Source organism: Myxocyprinus asiaticus, chromosome 30 (assembly GCF_019703515.2).
Source record: "Myxocyprinus asiaticus isolate MX2 ecotype Aquarium Trade chromosome 30, UBuf_Myxa_2, whole genome shotgun sequence".
NCBI classification, from domain to species: domain Eukaryota; kingdom Metazoa; phylum Chordata; class Actinopteri; order Cypriniformes; family Catostomidae; genus Myxocyprinus; species Myxocyprinus asiaticus.
Window position 1 is genome coordinate 38,903,952 of NC_059373.1, and position 16,395 is coordinate 38,920,346.

General features: G+C 40.0%; 1 pseudogene; it reads right to left on the reverse strand.

The window, feature by feature from the left end:
- Positions 1-2,105: 2,105 nt before the first annotated feature.
- Positions 2,106-3,927, reverse strand: LOC127421042 (trafficking protein particle complex subunit 14-like; annotated as a pseudogene).
- Positions 3,928-16,395: the final 12,468 nt, after the last annotated feature.

Genomic DNA, 16,395 nt, shown 5'->3' on the forward strand with positions numbered 1-16,395 from the left:
ATGCACCTGTAAGGGAAGCAAAAGTTTAGTTAAGAAAATATAACCATTACATATATACACACCTGCAAGGGAACCAAAAGTTTAGTTAGGAAAAAACATGACAATTATATTTGTATGTGCCTGTAGGGGAAGCAAATTGTTAGTTGGGAATACATAATTAATACACACCTGTAAGGGAAGAAAAAGGTTAGTTATGAAAACATAACTTTATTACATTTGTCATTGTCCCAGTGTCGTGGGAGTTTGTCGCATGGTCCGAAAGACGCCACAGTTGCGGCACCTGTACGGCACATTTGCGCTGCTTTGTGGTGTCGTGGGAGTTTGTTGCATAACCCAAATGACGGTGCAGTTGTGGCACATGGACAGCACATTTGTGCTGCTTAGGGATGTTTTGAGCCAATGGCAGGAGCACCGCAGTTGCGCTTTCTTAACAACTAAAATATTTGCCATCTTTGGCTCCTCGGTAGGTAATGCTGAAGTCCTGGAGAGACACCTAGATAGAGAAAGCGAGAGGTAAACCTCTGCTCTCGCAGAGACCTGCTGGAAGTAATATTGGTGAAACCCCTACGGAAGGCACAATTTCAGGCGTTGCTCTAGAAAAGACAAAATAGTCATATTTAGGTGAAACTTATACTAGGAAGACATTTCACAACCCTATGAATAAGAAATAATCTGTGAAAAGTTAGCTCCATGGCCTGCACTTGCAGTAGAGGGAAAACTTCTGCTAATGCTTATTTGAGGGGAAAGCATGCGGTCGATGTTTTGGGGACATAAGTCTAGAGAGAAGAAACAATAAATATTAGTGACATTTAGAAACAATAATGTGACCAACAACATACAACTCCTATCACCAGAACCGTCCGGATCCAGCTCCATTCCTGCTTGGTGTCGGGCTCCACTGCTACGTGTCTCTGAGTGATGGCGACTAAATGCAACTGGTGCCAGCCAAACATCACTTCAGTCTACTACGATGCACTTCAGAGGATGAACTGATGCCAACTCCAATTAAAAGAAATGGGATACATCATATGCCATTGCCTGAACCTTGGACTTAGGATAGACCTCACCGAAAGTACTGGCCGGTTTTTAATTTATTTTAAGCATTTTCTCTGCTTTATTTTTTTTAATAGGCAAACAAGACCATTTATGCCCTGACTGCATTTATTCAACTAGTTCATAAATGGTACAACAATTCAACTGATATCACACATTTCCACCAACCCTGAACACTTTTGTGAACATTTCAAACAGCAATGTAATTCAAGGCATATAAAAACAAAAAGTCAACAAGCAGAAAGTTTGTGTGAGATTATGTGGGATTGCTTTACAAGTTGAACACAGCTTAAGGAACTGTAATTTTAGCAAAATAATTTAAAAACAAAATAGATGTGAATTTACCAACACGTAACTACCAACTGTTGAGCAAGGAAGTGTTACACTGCAGGGCAGAATAGTGCAGAGATACTTGCTCGCCAGAACAAATAAAATTCCAGTTTAAACGCAACTGAAAACTGAAGGTATTGAGTAAATTGGTTCTTTGAAAACAATCTTTCAAGTAATTAAGAAAAACAATAATCATAATAAAAGCACTTTCACAAAGTAAATCAAATTACTGGAATGCAAAAGACAAAGAATTAAATATGAGCAGGGAAATGTTGGCAGTGTTGACAAATGAAATGTAAAGACGTCCAAAACATCTATCCGATACTAATTAGCAAGTATGAAGAGAGTAAACAATTATTTGCACATTACATGCTTCAAAAATGGGGTATTTACCCATCTCCCCATAAACAACCATCAATACAACATTTGAACTTGTATTCAACACAAGTTTCAGAACTTAATGACTCCAGTGAAATAGCCTATGGATAAGCTACAAAAAAACCGTGACATTATACAGTATGTGCATGTGAACGTTTTTCATTCTTTCCATCAGAATGTCTGAAAAAAGGTCAAAAACAGTAGCTGCACATTGTAATGATTTAATAGAACCATACAGTACAGCGTGTAAACAATGAAAGTGGATAAAACACAACAAAATAAGAACAAAATGTATTGAAATTAAAAGACCAATGATATTTTTCACTTTTCAAATATACGCTTCTTCAAGACATCTTCATGAATCTGTTCCCAAGTTCAAGAATATCCCACCTCCTCTCCCTGTGTGTAGCAATTTTGTCGAGCGAAAGAATGTTCCGGTCTGGAGGGAGGTGCAGGGGCCGACCAACAGGAGAGCCTACTGGAGGGGTGATGGTCCTGCGCTCCATAACACTGCCTGTCCTTGTGAGGTGGAATTTGGATGGTTGCTGGTGCGAGAAGGACTGAGAGCAGCCCAGACTAAGACTGGCCTGATGTCGGTCCAGAATGTCTCTGACTTCTGGGCTGGAAGGACTGTATTTGCGAGACAAAGGACGGGCATCAGGCGGAGGATTGGACACAGACGCTGTGAACTGTAGCTTCAGCTTCATGTACTGACTCAACTCAAAGAGTCCCACTCAGAGTATCTGGAAAGCCACACTGACAGAGAGGGTACTGCCTTTCCGACAGTATCCTAGGTTGCTGAGAGGAGAATGACCCACCACTGCATTTACTGAAGGGTCCTCTTTCTGCCCATGACCTTCAGGTGTCCAGACTAGTCGGACAGCCAGGAAGTCCTGGAAGTTGTTGAGGAGAGTATATTGCACCCAGAAATGCTCGTGGGCCTTGATGGCACTGGGACAGCTGGCAGTCATGACGAAGTGTGGCCTGTCCAGTCTTATGCTGGGGAGACTATAGTGAGTGTAAATAGAATTGGTGAAGGGCAGTTTAGGAGTGGACCACTGTAAGACTGCAACCAATGGCACCTCCAGTCCCTCACTGGAATCATCTTGTGGCTGGTTACTGAGCTGCAATTGAAAGAGAAAGTTCTGCTCCTCTAGAGCACTGAGCATGCTGGGGAGATGGCTTGATTCACTGTCCATCCTATAAAATGATGCCATGCCAACCTCTCCTGACTGATGACAAACATTGTCAACCAGCAGTACTGAGCCATCTGGCATCATTGGTAAGTATGAGGCATTGAAGTTGGGGAGGATTCTGACATCATGCAAACACACTTCCTCTTGAGAACTCCCGTTTAACACTTTCAGGACAGTTAAGTGTCTCCCTGAAACAGTCATTTGATGACACTTCACTGTGGGTGGGGGCAGGACATTAAGAGTGGTGCTGACCTGGGCTTTGAAGGTGTTTTGGTCCTGGCGGAAAGTTTGGCAGGGGCTCTTCTGTTGGAGAATGCTGAGGTAGCCATGTTCTTGGATTGCAGCTTTCTCCTCTTCTTGCTTCCACACAGTCACTATTATCTTCACTTTGAGAGTGTTGACAGGGAGTTTATCCAGGGACACAGTCAGAGGAAAGAGGACCTCGTCGTTTAAAACAACTGGCTCATCCACAGGAGACTGCACATGAGCCTTGCAGAATTCTCTCACGCCATTGCCCGGGTTGTTGTGAATGAGTAGCGGCTTTCATTCCCTGAAGCCCCGGGACCTCAGGCCCCCTCTACCTGTGAAGCCCACCTCCGCAGCATCATCATCATTCGTGTCCTCCACGCACTCGTCCCTGCTGCTGTGGTAGTCGTGATACAGAGGCTGCGCTCGCTGTCTGATGTCACCGGGGCAAATGCTGGCCACGGCACAAAGAGAGCCGGCCAGCTCCCTCCAAGAGTGGCTGTTGTGAAGCTCTGACCCGCTGCTGCGCAGTGCCACTGTACGAACCTGACCCGGAGGTGATGCTCTGAGAGCGCAAGACCAGGAGAAAGCGCACCGTTTCCCCGAGATAGAGGTGACTGTGACGCGGAAGTGTGCAATATCCAGCTGGGTTCAACAGGTCTGAGATGGGGACGGAGGGGAAATACATAAAGTACTCGCGTTGCGATTCCATCATTAACACCATGACCACACACACACACACACACAAACACAAACACACACTGCACAGCAGCAGCAGTGTAATGATGAAAAACATGAACAACCGCATCAAACATTACATATCCCCCCCACTAGGTGAGGCTCCCAAAGCCCCAAAACATGGACAAACACATTAAACATGACATCATTTCCAAAGTTCTGTAGGGAGCTTGGGGGGGGTCTTGAGGCATGGCTTCGAATGGCATGGCGTGGGGCGTGGCCTGGTGAGACAGGGTGTGGGGCATGGGACCAGGGCAGAGTCAATGGAAGGTGGGGCTGTGAGAGACTTGAGGGGTGGAGCCATGAAAGGTGGAGCCGTGACATGGCGTGGAGCAGACTCTGGCATGGCTGTGACGTGGCGTGGAGCAGGCTCAGGCGTGGCTGTGATATGGCATGGAGCAGGCTGAGGCGTTGCTGTGACATGGCATGGAGCAGGCTGAGGCGTTGTTGTGACATGGCTTGTCGACCATGACATGTCTAAAATGTCTAAAACTAAAGATGTCACTTCTTGGGCTGAGTCGGGTGAGTTTGTGTTTAAAGGTAGAACAATCCCTGGTTCTCACATGCTCGATTAAGTTAAAGGTGTCACGGCTCCACAAAAGATTGCTGATGCACGGAGACCTGTTGGACGGAACGAGTTTCTGGACGCTTTTGCTACTTTAAACATACCATACTCAATGATACCAAATCATTATTTCAGACACGCAATTAACTCTTTCAAAACCAAATCGACACCATCTATAACCAACTCATCTAAGAAGAGTAAAAAACAGAAAGTGCACCCGAGTTCACCATCAACACATTCAAATTATTCAGATGGCCAAGTATTCAAGTCAGTGGCTAAGTTTTTAATCTCAGAGTTTTGAATGTTTTGTGTTCTCATGTTTTGATCTTGTTATTACCTGTATTGTTGAATGTGATGTATGTATAATAAAGTTGTTTATTGAAAATATTAAGCATAAGACATAAACATTTCACCAGTCTGAACACATTGAACACACTTGAAAACATTTTCATTACAATGAGATTGTTTTAGTTTTTTTAGTTTAGTTTTAATTTAGTTTTTTTAACAAAAGCTGACACCTTTTTGTCATTTTTAATAAAATCATTGCTATACAGCTTCAACACATTAGCATAATCATACCCCTTTGCCATGTGGTAGAGAAAGAACACACAATGCTGACCACAACTCTCTGATGAATAATCTTGGACTTGCACTGATGAATGCTGTACCACACTAGAACTGCAGTTTAGATAGTTTTTGATAATCGACGGAAAACGGGGGTAATCTGGTTTATTACCAAAACTGTCGAAAAACACCCCACACCATCCTCATTTATGTAGATGGCTAACCTGTGTTCACCTGGGAGTCCTGAAGGATGTGTGTTGATTATAACCATTGATGGTAATTTTCTTAATGGGTCTTTTGGTAGATAGTCACATGGGAGAACACCGAGAAAATGGATGTTGCATGAGATCTTATCCATGATAGTCGTAAGCTGGACAGTGTCCATTTTTACATATTAATAGTAATCAACCAGGATCTGTTGGCGATTTGACACTTCGATAATGCTGTCGAATATGGCATAAATAATTAAGTTGATCGTTCGGTGTAGCGGTTGTCTAAAACAAGCTTCTAGTCTAATATTTCCAGACTTGATAAGCGATATATGCTGACTGCACTCTTCATCTAGTGTGAAATTGAATGCATAGAGGGTATAGTCGTGCAGAAAATCCTCCCTATCAATAGATAGAGCCTGATTTTTAAGATGATTTCCAGAAGCCAATGCTAACTGGTAAAATTACTGCACTGCAGAACCACTTTCAAATTCAGGCTGCAGAGGCTTCGCTGGGTGCTGCTGTCTGTCCAGATAAATGGCCAAAAATTCTAGGTCATAGTTTTTAAATGCAAATGGATTTTATTATAGGATCCTGTAAACGCATCATTATCAGTCATCGCTAGAACAACAGATTTTGGTAGAGTTCCTAAGAATAAGTTTTCTTGATTGCAGACACGTGAACCTGAAGGAATTGAGAAGTTTTTCAGGCATGCTCTGTCGATGGGGTACTTGGCAGTTGTTGAGAGCAGTGCTTGTGCATGCCCCAATCTCACAGCTGGTGATACAGACACTTTTTTCACAAATAGCGAGGCTGACAGGATGTTTAGTTTATAGGCTACAGCGTTGCTCCTCATCAAGCAGAATTCATCTTTACCTCTCGTCATGTGAATTTTAATGTCCACCCCGTTTAGCATCAGTTTTTTTTTAAAGAAAATATCACTGTGAACGGGTGCGAGTAGCTCAACCACATTACTGGCATTGGTAAAGGCCGCTCTCTTTGTCAGACCGCGATTACCCCCAGCGGGGTATGCCACATCCATATGACCAGCTGTGTCTTTGTAAAAGAGCCAGGCAGAGAAAAGCGTTTCAAGGGCATCTTTACCATAATTGGTAAGACATTCTATTATGCATCGATAAGGATGTGTGCTAGAACTCTGTGATATCATACGGTCTCCAAGCGACACATCCACTTGTGAAAATATTGTTGCCCCTGCATACAATTAATAATTAATAAGACCCACTGGGGCTACATCTGCAATATCTGTGCCGTCAGCATTAGTGATTTTGAAACGCAAAAACACCAATGTGTTGTTAGGTCTACATAATCCTCTCCAGTCCCCACGATAAAAAACTCCAAAGGTGATGAGTCCGATATCGCTGATAATGGTGGTACTTCTATATAAGTATTTTTTTCAATAGCAGTTTGAGTCAATGGCACTGTGAACAGATCCAGTTCGATTTTTAAACATTCTTCTGACATGTTGTGTAGTAAAGCCATGATCTAAAATATTGTTTTAACAGAGCTCTTTGGTCTTTTTGATGACGTTTTGTTGTCTCCTTGCTCTTGCGTTTTAGGACTGACGCTTTCTTAGGTGTATGTTTTGTTTTCTTCTGCGTTTTGGCCACTCCTCCGCACCCCTGGTGGCCTAGATGCTCTTTTGCGAGCCATCGCCATTAGCCTGGACCGTCTTGAGTACTGTTGTTATTAAAAGAACGTGATAATATGTTGCTAACAACGTCACTTAGTATGTTTTTTGCAGCTGATTTAAGATGTGGCTTGGCTATGCTAAATCCTCATTTTAGCAATGGTATAGCCATTCTAAAGTGTCCTCTAAACATCCCCCCAGACCAGCTCCATACATAAGTTTGGTTACCAGTTTATATAGCAGCCCCTGGTTTAATCCTAAAATATTAGCCAACTTTCCATAAAATGTCAGTGACGTCTTCAGAGGGGCTTTCAGAAACACTTTGTTTTTAACATGGTCATAACCAAGACTCACCCGTGATGGCAGGTTTGCGTTGATCTCCCTGATCAAAAAAACGATGTCATCATAATATCCAGTCTTTAACCTGTAAGGTACATTTGATATCTTTTGATTGCTGCTGATGAAAATCTCTATCTCTTTGCCTTCAACAGGATAGTCGGTGATGTGTTTCTCACTATCTGTTGCAGTTGTTTCACCATAGTTGAGAATGAACGCAGCATCTTCCTCATTAAATGTGTACCATGACACGGGATATTCAAATTCGATCAATTCAACTTGCCATTCTCCTTTTATGTTTATAGTTCTCGCTAACCTGGTTGTATAACTAGATATGCGGTTTTCCGGATAAACAGATAACAAGGCGTTGCAGGGCAGCATGACATAAAATCCACCCTCAGTCATGGTTGGTTTTTACATGAATGTGTGCTACCTATGTAGGTCTGTTGTTTTTATATCTTCTGTACATCAACCAATTCTTTCTGGTTGATCCACGATGCGAATTTTGTAGGCCATCCGAGCCAGCGAACCAACACTAAAGTTTTCTGGCCTTGTTTCTTCTTGTCTAAAATTTTTTCCACTTTAAATGTCTTGTTTTTGTTCACAAATATTTTTTGTAATTCCTCCTCATAAAAAACACAGTCGATGACATCGCCATCATAATCACACAATATGTAGACAGGTGGTTCGCGTGGGATGCACACTGTTATAGTGAAAAACTCCTGCGTATAGTTTTCCTCATACCCTTTTGTGAATGGGCCTCTTACTTTAGAAATTCTAACAATGTCATCACACTTTATATTTAAATTTTGGGGTGACACTGCGACCCCCACTAGACCCATATAGATTATGAAACACCACAGATTCATTTTCTTTGTTCACATCAACCGGTCTCATCTTGATGCTTCTGTGATAGCTGACATTGTATCCAGCCGTGATGTCTTTAAGTATATCGATGTAGCGTTTGGAGTTTGTAGCTGTTAAATACCTCCACATCCTACCTTTTAAGGTTCTATCAAACCGCTCAACGACACAGGGTTTTAATTCTGTGGCGGGTGCAAAATGGGTGATGATGTACTTTTTTGTCATGCTTTGAAAACGCTTGTTAAAAAACTCCTTTCCTTTGTCTGTCTGTAATTTGTGTGGCACACGTCCCTCTTTCAGTATAGATTCAAAAGCTTTAGTCACCTCGGCGCCGCTATTGTTTTTTAACACACGCGTCCATGCATATTTACTAAACAGATCTATGCACGTCAACAGAAAATGATTGTTGTCATTTTCCTTGGCGTATGCAGACATATCAACTAGATTGGCCTGGAACTGCAGTACCATAGACAAAACCCCGATTCCTTTTGTATTTTAGATGGGCAGTTCTGTGTAGTGTGTAAGCATCCTCGCCGGCGAGCCAGTCCGAAACTTGTTTATCGGTTAAACGAACACCTGTTTCTTTTAAAACACAATCTTTTAAACGTTTTTTTACCTCCTAAAGATCCTGGGTTAGAAGGTGTGTAATAAATATTTTTCATTTCTTTGGACATATTGTCACTTCAGTATCCACAAAAGAATAACTCAGATGGTTTAAGTGTTTGGGGTTTTTATTTCAGTAAAAGAGAACATTGGCATCATACAGCATCGAGATACTGTAGAAATTTTATACACATCACAATGTTTTTCTCAAGAATGTAATCAACTAGTGTTTCGATAATTTCATAAACATCAGTCTGGTCATTTCTTGACACTGTGATTACACATAAATCAGTCACATACGTAAACATACAGATTATGTCAGCAATTCTAATACAACTGCCACATTCAGTCACCAGGTCTAGAATTTTTCTGATAGTTGCACAAATTGGTTCGCCCGCATTAATACACATACGCATCATACCTGTCCACTCATTTGACATGCCTTTTACAACAGACATTTGCTTCTTGAGGTTTGTTAAATGTTTGGGATCAACACCACATTCGTTTACAGCAACAGGTACATCAACACAGTCATTAATGATCTTGTACATTAAGTTCGTCAACTCACATCTAATACGACGTTTAAGTAGACACTTTGCCAGTCCTGTTGGACAGCATGTTTTCCCCATTTCAGTATCACACACAGGCAACTTGTGCAGAGCCTTTCCAGCTGTCCACGGCAAGACAATCTGTTCGCTGCTGACATCCACAACTTTCTCTCTGACTTCACGAAGCTTTTCCACAATGTAAACTTCATCACGCAGTTCAAGCATAATAGTGTCCACCGCCCCCTGAATCCTCTGGGGGTGAATCCTCAAACCACACCTGGTCTGTGCTTGAGCTATGATGTGTTTAAGTCCTGGTTTAACCAGATTACGTGACAGTTCCTCAAAGTATGCATCAAAGAAATAGGCGTCAGGTTCAAACAAGCAGGAATGTCTAATCTGACTCGGATGGTCCACCTCGCAGCCCAAACAGAGTTCTTTCAGCTTTTTGTTGATGAGATGTTCCAGAAGGACCACGGCAGTCGCTTTTATGATTTTGAAGCTGTCAGAGCGGATACAACTGTCTGTGTCATCAATCCCAGCATAGGCCACAGCTCCAGCTATTGCTCCAGCATTGCCGTATGGCGTTGTAAGGAAGGTCAGGTTGTGATACTCCAGATCCTTGCAAAATGTATCCAACCAGTTGTTGTCACAACTTTGTGGGTGGGGCTCCAGCTGTGTTGCATTGTCATCAGGCATCACAGTTGCAGTCTCAGGAGTGTTGGTGTAGCAGTAGACAGTCATAGATTCTTGAGACATGGTGAATGTGTGTAGCGAATGTACCGAACTGCTGGTGTTTTTAATGGCTGTAATATGGGGGCAGACTTAAGAGGCGGTCTTCGGTGTTGTTGACGCCCTGCTCAGGGTGAAACAATATTGTCTTTACAGAATTGTAGTGATCATACATGTCACACCATCTAAACATCTTGTCAATACAGGTAAAAATGTCGTCAAGCATACGAACATCTTTCTGCTGAAACAAAAATTTCATGTCATAGTACATGTGATGCTCAGACTCAGGAATAGCCCATGCACTTTCGCAGAGCTTTGTCTTGTCATTGCAGCAAAAAATATAAGGAGTCATGGCGTCCCACTCACCGATGTACAGTGTCTCATCGCCACAGTCATTCAAATCTCTCCAAATGTAATTGTAAAACATAAACCAGTCTTTGGCAGGGAAAATCAGGCAGGGTTGCTGTGATGTAAAATCATCTCCAATTTCCACAGCATATAGTTTCACAGTCCGCATCACCTTGTCAAACACATATCTTCCTACACGATTACCAGACAATGAGAAATCACATTTCGCAAAATCCACATCTTCATGAAGAAACATTGCCAAACTAACATTTAGTTTTTTCCTTGGTGCAAAAGTCAGTTCCTCTCTCATTTCAACAGTTCCTCTTGTTGGTGAAATACACATCACTCTTCTAGGGGTTTTAGGAGTTCTCGGAGCAGCCATTGTAACAGAAAGTTGCAGAGTGTCTTCTGTGTTTTAACTACGGCATCTTAAACCATTATTTAAGCAACAAATTCAGGATGTAGGTAGTGATGTAGGTGTGAAAAGCATACCAGTAAGGAACAATGGTGAGAGGTAAGACATCATTAACATAAACACACCATAAACAATCATTGACATCCAACGACCGATCAATACACTCCAGGAAGAACATGTCCAAACATGTTTTTTAACATGTCCGGACTATCTTCTGCCTGACAATCAGGGGTGACAGGGGGGTCATAAATTACGTTACACATACCTGTCAATCAAGGGTGACAGGGGGGTCATAACTCACATGTCATAAATCAATCAATTTGACATTTTGACACATAGTATAGGTTATAACTACTAGTGGCACCCTCTTTGAATCAAGCCATAGAGCTATTGCAGGATGCTTTTCGATCACTTCAGCTTTCACTGTTAAAATTAAAACTGATCCTAAATTAAAAAAGATCAAATATATGACCTTTAGTTGTTCTTGCTCTATGGCAGCTGATCCTATTATTTTAACATTCGAAGGTATGTGTATAGAAAGAGTAACTTCTTACAAATACTTAGGCATATGTCTTAATGAAAAGTTGGCCTTTAACGTGCATATCGATAATCTATTAAAAAAGCTCAGGCCAAAACTGGGCTATTTTTCCCGTTTAAAAAATGCTTTCCATTTGAGGCCAGAAAGAAAATTGTGCAAAGAGAATTTCTATCTGTATTAGACTATGGTGATGTGATTTACATGCATGCAACTTCTTCTCTACTTAAAAAAATTATTCTGCATGTCATGTTGCATTACACTTTGTAACAATTGCAGGCTCACGCACTCACCATTGTATTTTACATGAATCTGTAGGATGGTCCTCCTTATACCAAAGGAGAAAAATACACAAGTTGCTATTTATTGCCAAGGCATTGTTAGGCAAACTACTTATATCTCAAGCCTCTTATCCTATTATACAAGCAACTATATTACTAGATAAACTACCAGAATTCATTTAAATGTCCCCAGGGTACACTCAGAGCTTGGTAAACTGGCTTTCTCTTTTTGTGCACCCTGGGTGTGGAATGAGCTGCAAATTACTATTACCTTTGAAACACTCCCTTCTTTGAATACCCATAAAGGTCTTTTACAAACTGCCCTGAAGAAAACATGCTGCTGTTCTACATAATCATTGAACTGATGTGGAATGTGTTATGGATATCACTATGGCCTGTATGCTTTTTCTTTTACTATTTCTCTTATGTTGCTTTATTTATTTTTTTTTATATGTGCTACCATGTGAACTCCCTGAAAGACTCCCTGAAAGAAAAGATCTTGTATCTCAATGGGACTTTCCTGGCTAAATAAAGGATAAATACATAAATAAAATAAAACATGCCCACGGGAATGATAGCGAACACAGCTATCATGAGTCCCAAAAGCCTGTGAAATTGTTCTCACAGGGAGAACGCGTCCCACTCTGAACATCGCTAGACACTGGAGTAATGACAGAACGCGAGTTGGAGACAGACGCAACTGCATTGCCTGCGAGTCCAGCTCCACACCTAGAAACAGAGTCTGTTGCCTTGGCAACAGGTCACTCTTGTCCAGGTTTACCCGCAGCCTGAGAACGACATCTCGATGTTGGACAGCCGGAGTCTCTGAGTGAGCTAACACCAACCAGTCGTTGATATAATTCAAAACACGAATGCCTTGAAGCCTCAAGGGCGTCAGAGCTTCATCCATACATTTTGTGAAAATGCGTGGTGCCAGTGCAAGTCCGAACGGAAGGACGCAAAGTTGGTACGCTTTTCCCCAAAAAAAACGAATCTAAGAAAATGCCTAAGCTTCGGCGCAATCTGAATATGGAAATAAGCATCCTTCAAATCTATTGTTACAAACCAGTCCCTTGACTGCACTTGTGACACTATTTTTTTCTGTGTCAGCATTCTGAAATGGCATTTCATTGGAGTTAGATTGAAACATCTCAAATCCAGAATGGGACACAGGCCGCCGTCTTTTTTCGGGGACCAGGAAATAACGTCTGTAAAAGCCGCATTCTCTGAGAAGGGAGGATCTCCACTATTGCCCCTTTTTCGAAGAGAGAGTGAATCTCCCGAATCAAAATAGCGGCTTGTCGGAACAACCCCATTGAATACTGACGGAGCCCGCCTGAACTTAATGACATCACATAACCATGCTTTATCGTTTGAAGTACCCAGTTCGAAACACCTTGCAACTGCTCCCAAGCCACTAGATGGGCAGACAGAGGAATTAATGCATGGCTCTCGCCTGTAGCGTGACATATAACCACAAGATGGCATGATTGGCGTACTTTTGGTGACTGCCCAATAACCAGCGACACAGCAGTGGGGGCCTTGAATGTGGGAACATTTACACTTTCTAAACTTAACAAATTTGTGTCTTCAGTGCTCAAATGCTTAATGAGTGTTATTAGAAGAAATGGTGATGTTTCACAGAGGTAAACACTAGAATGTCCCAAGTTTTTTGGAGCGTGTTGTAATCATCTGATTTGAAATTACTGTACATTTTCAAAAAACAAACAAACAATGAAATTCCAAAGGTTAAACATCATATAATATTTAGTTGTAGTGCTTTCAATACATCAAAGGGTGCATATAATTTACAAATCACTCATTTTTGTTTTTATTAGCATTTTTCATACTGTCCCAACATTTTCGGAATTGGGGCTGAGTGTGTGTGTGTGTGTGTGTGTGTATATATATATATATATATATATATATATATATATATATATATTAAGACTGTAACGATTAAAATTTTTTATCACGATTAATTGCAATATCTTTATAAACATGAGTGGACAAAATATGCTTCCTCCAGATGTATTTTTCAGTCATCCACACAAAACCTACCCCACCAACAGAGTTGAACAACAGAAAATGAACACAGCACAACTCAAGTGTATTATGACAGGATTTATTTACTCCTTTTTATGGAGTTTTGACAGACATTCAAAAAAGTCTGCACTGTCATTTACAATTGACAACTCTGTGTATAATACATCAAAAACTCCTTTTAGACCCCGGTCACCATTGTAACCGGTGGGATTAAATGGGTTGATGACAATGTAGATTACCTGTAGGGTTCCAGCAATGTCTTCAACTTCTGCACTGGCTAGTGCACTATCAAACAGAGACACTGTGACAGAACCTTGGAGACAGCAGCAAGGTTTCCGTTAGTTGGTGTTCTGTCGAAGTCTGTTTCCTCCTATGTTTCCCCTTTGTGTTTGTATACTCATTGTCAGTCTCGTTTTTAAATGTTTGTTTATATTGTCAATATCCTGTAATCTGAGCCTTTAGTGGCTTTTTATTCTGTTTGTTTAATACAAGGAAAATTTGTCTGGCTGGCTGGTAGCAAAACAAGGTGTAAACAGACAAACACTATTATCTCTTTTAAAGCAAATAGGCATCATTGATTGGAGAAACAGGTATTATTACATGTAATGCATTCCTCTGTTTATTCAATGGTAATTTGTTTATCTTTATTCAGGATATGTCCTGCTTACTAAATCTTGTGCATAGTCTGAAATTTATATTTTATCCTAATCTAAGGGGTACACTATTTTTAATGTAGGAAAACCAAAGTAATGTCATGTAAAAACACAGATCTCATAGAAATAGATTCACAAGCGTATACATGATTCATTACATAATTTTAACACATGCAGCCTAACAAACATTTCATTTATTCGATATGCAATAATACTGGCAAATTGATACAAATTTAATTATTTTTAAATTTGTAAAATAATTTGCAAACAAATTATTATTTATTTTATTTGTACTGATCAAATGACCCTTTCTGGCATACTGCTAGGCTATTTAGGCTTCTGACTAGCACTAGAATGAGGGACAGTACTTGGGAGCCATGCACCTTTAAGTGTCCATAATATTCTGTTTTCCTTTTGCGAGTGTATGATAGAACTTTGACCCGTATGGTAAAAAGTTTTGAAATTTGGCATTTTAATTGAGGTGGAACTGAATATTTTTTATAGGAGTTTTAAGATCGATGTCTCACTGTGGGGAAGAGTTTATATGTGGACAGCCCCCAAGTCACACAACATGACTCTCGAAATTTACAATAATAAATATATTCAAACATATACTGCGTACATGTTGTCCAAAAAAAATATGAAATATGAGATAATGTGCGTGCTATTCTTTACTAATGAATTTATCCCTCCTATGGTCTTCATAAACAAGCCCTATCACTGGTCCTCCCGGTCATTTTTGACCAGAAAGGTGTAATTTATTTATTTATTTATTTATTTTTGATGGTGATGATAATGATACCATTTCTTCTTCCCTGAAGTAATAACAATACAGTTATGCACTTCTTTTGCTATTTTGATCTTATTTACATGTAAATGTCTCGATTTTACCATTAATTTGCTTATGCAAATAAGCAGATTTATGAAACTTTAGAGCAGTAAAAACCTACACTTCTATAAGTTGAAACATGAAAAAAATATGAGAACGCAACATATATTGTAGACAGATTGCTCACATCTGGTGAACAAAATATAAATAACATGACTTCATGTCAAAAACCATGTTGTGGCAATAATAGCCAGTAGATGGCTGCAGTGTTCTGTGTGTTGTCTGATTGCTGTAGCATAATTTTATATTTTATCACAAGATATGCATTTGGATATATAGTATATTTAGACATTATCAAACTATTATTTATCAAAGTTCTGAAGTTTTGAAGAGTATAAAACAGAAGAATCAGAGTAAATATTTTGCAGTTTTAAACTTTCCATAGTAAACATTTATTTTGCAAACATTTTCAAGTCAGTGAGGTGAACAGCAAAAAACATCTTTATTTCTGTGTGTGTGAAATGATGAGTAGGCTACTGAAAAGTGCTATATCAATAAAAATGACTTGACTGCACACAGAGGACAAGACAGCAGTGCTCAGCCATTCTGCAAGCTTCATTTCTAAACTTAATGTAACCAATTTAAACTTATTGGAGCACATTAATGATAAAAATGTAATACATGTACTAAATAATATGACATTTGTTGGGATCATTTGTTTAGAAAGAAGACTAGTTTGCTCTAATACGCTTGACACTTTTGCTATGGCTTAATAAGATACCAGAATATCATTATCGCCCTCAGATTTTACTGGTGTTGTTCCGAAATCTGAGTTCCTGAGATAATCGTTCTGAAAGGTTAGAAAAATCTACAATATTTGATCCTGCTTTTTGCTTCCTTTTCATCTGTCCAGCATATTGGGTCTAAAATGTCAGTTATTCAGTTGTACTGAATCTTATCACGCCTTGTTTATCACCGTGCTTGTTTATGCAATATTTTAGTTGGTTTCAAAATGCTTTCATCTGCCAATAAGTACTCACAGGTATATTTAATGCACTTCACCATGCTGAAAATAATGTATGTTAGCCTACTCATCTAAACAACATCTAAATTAAATAAATGAAATAAAAAACAACTAAATTAACTGTATTCAAGTCAAAAATATTATTCAACATCACTGAATTAACCATAATTCTGGTTACATCAACAAAACACATCTAGAACAGGTAGAAATAGCTCCTTAAGGTAATTCTGCAGAATTCCACAGATTTTTCCAAAAAA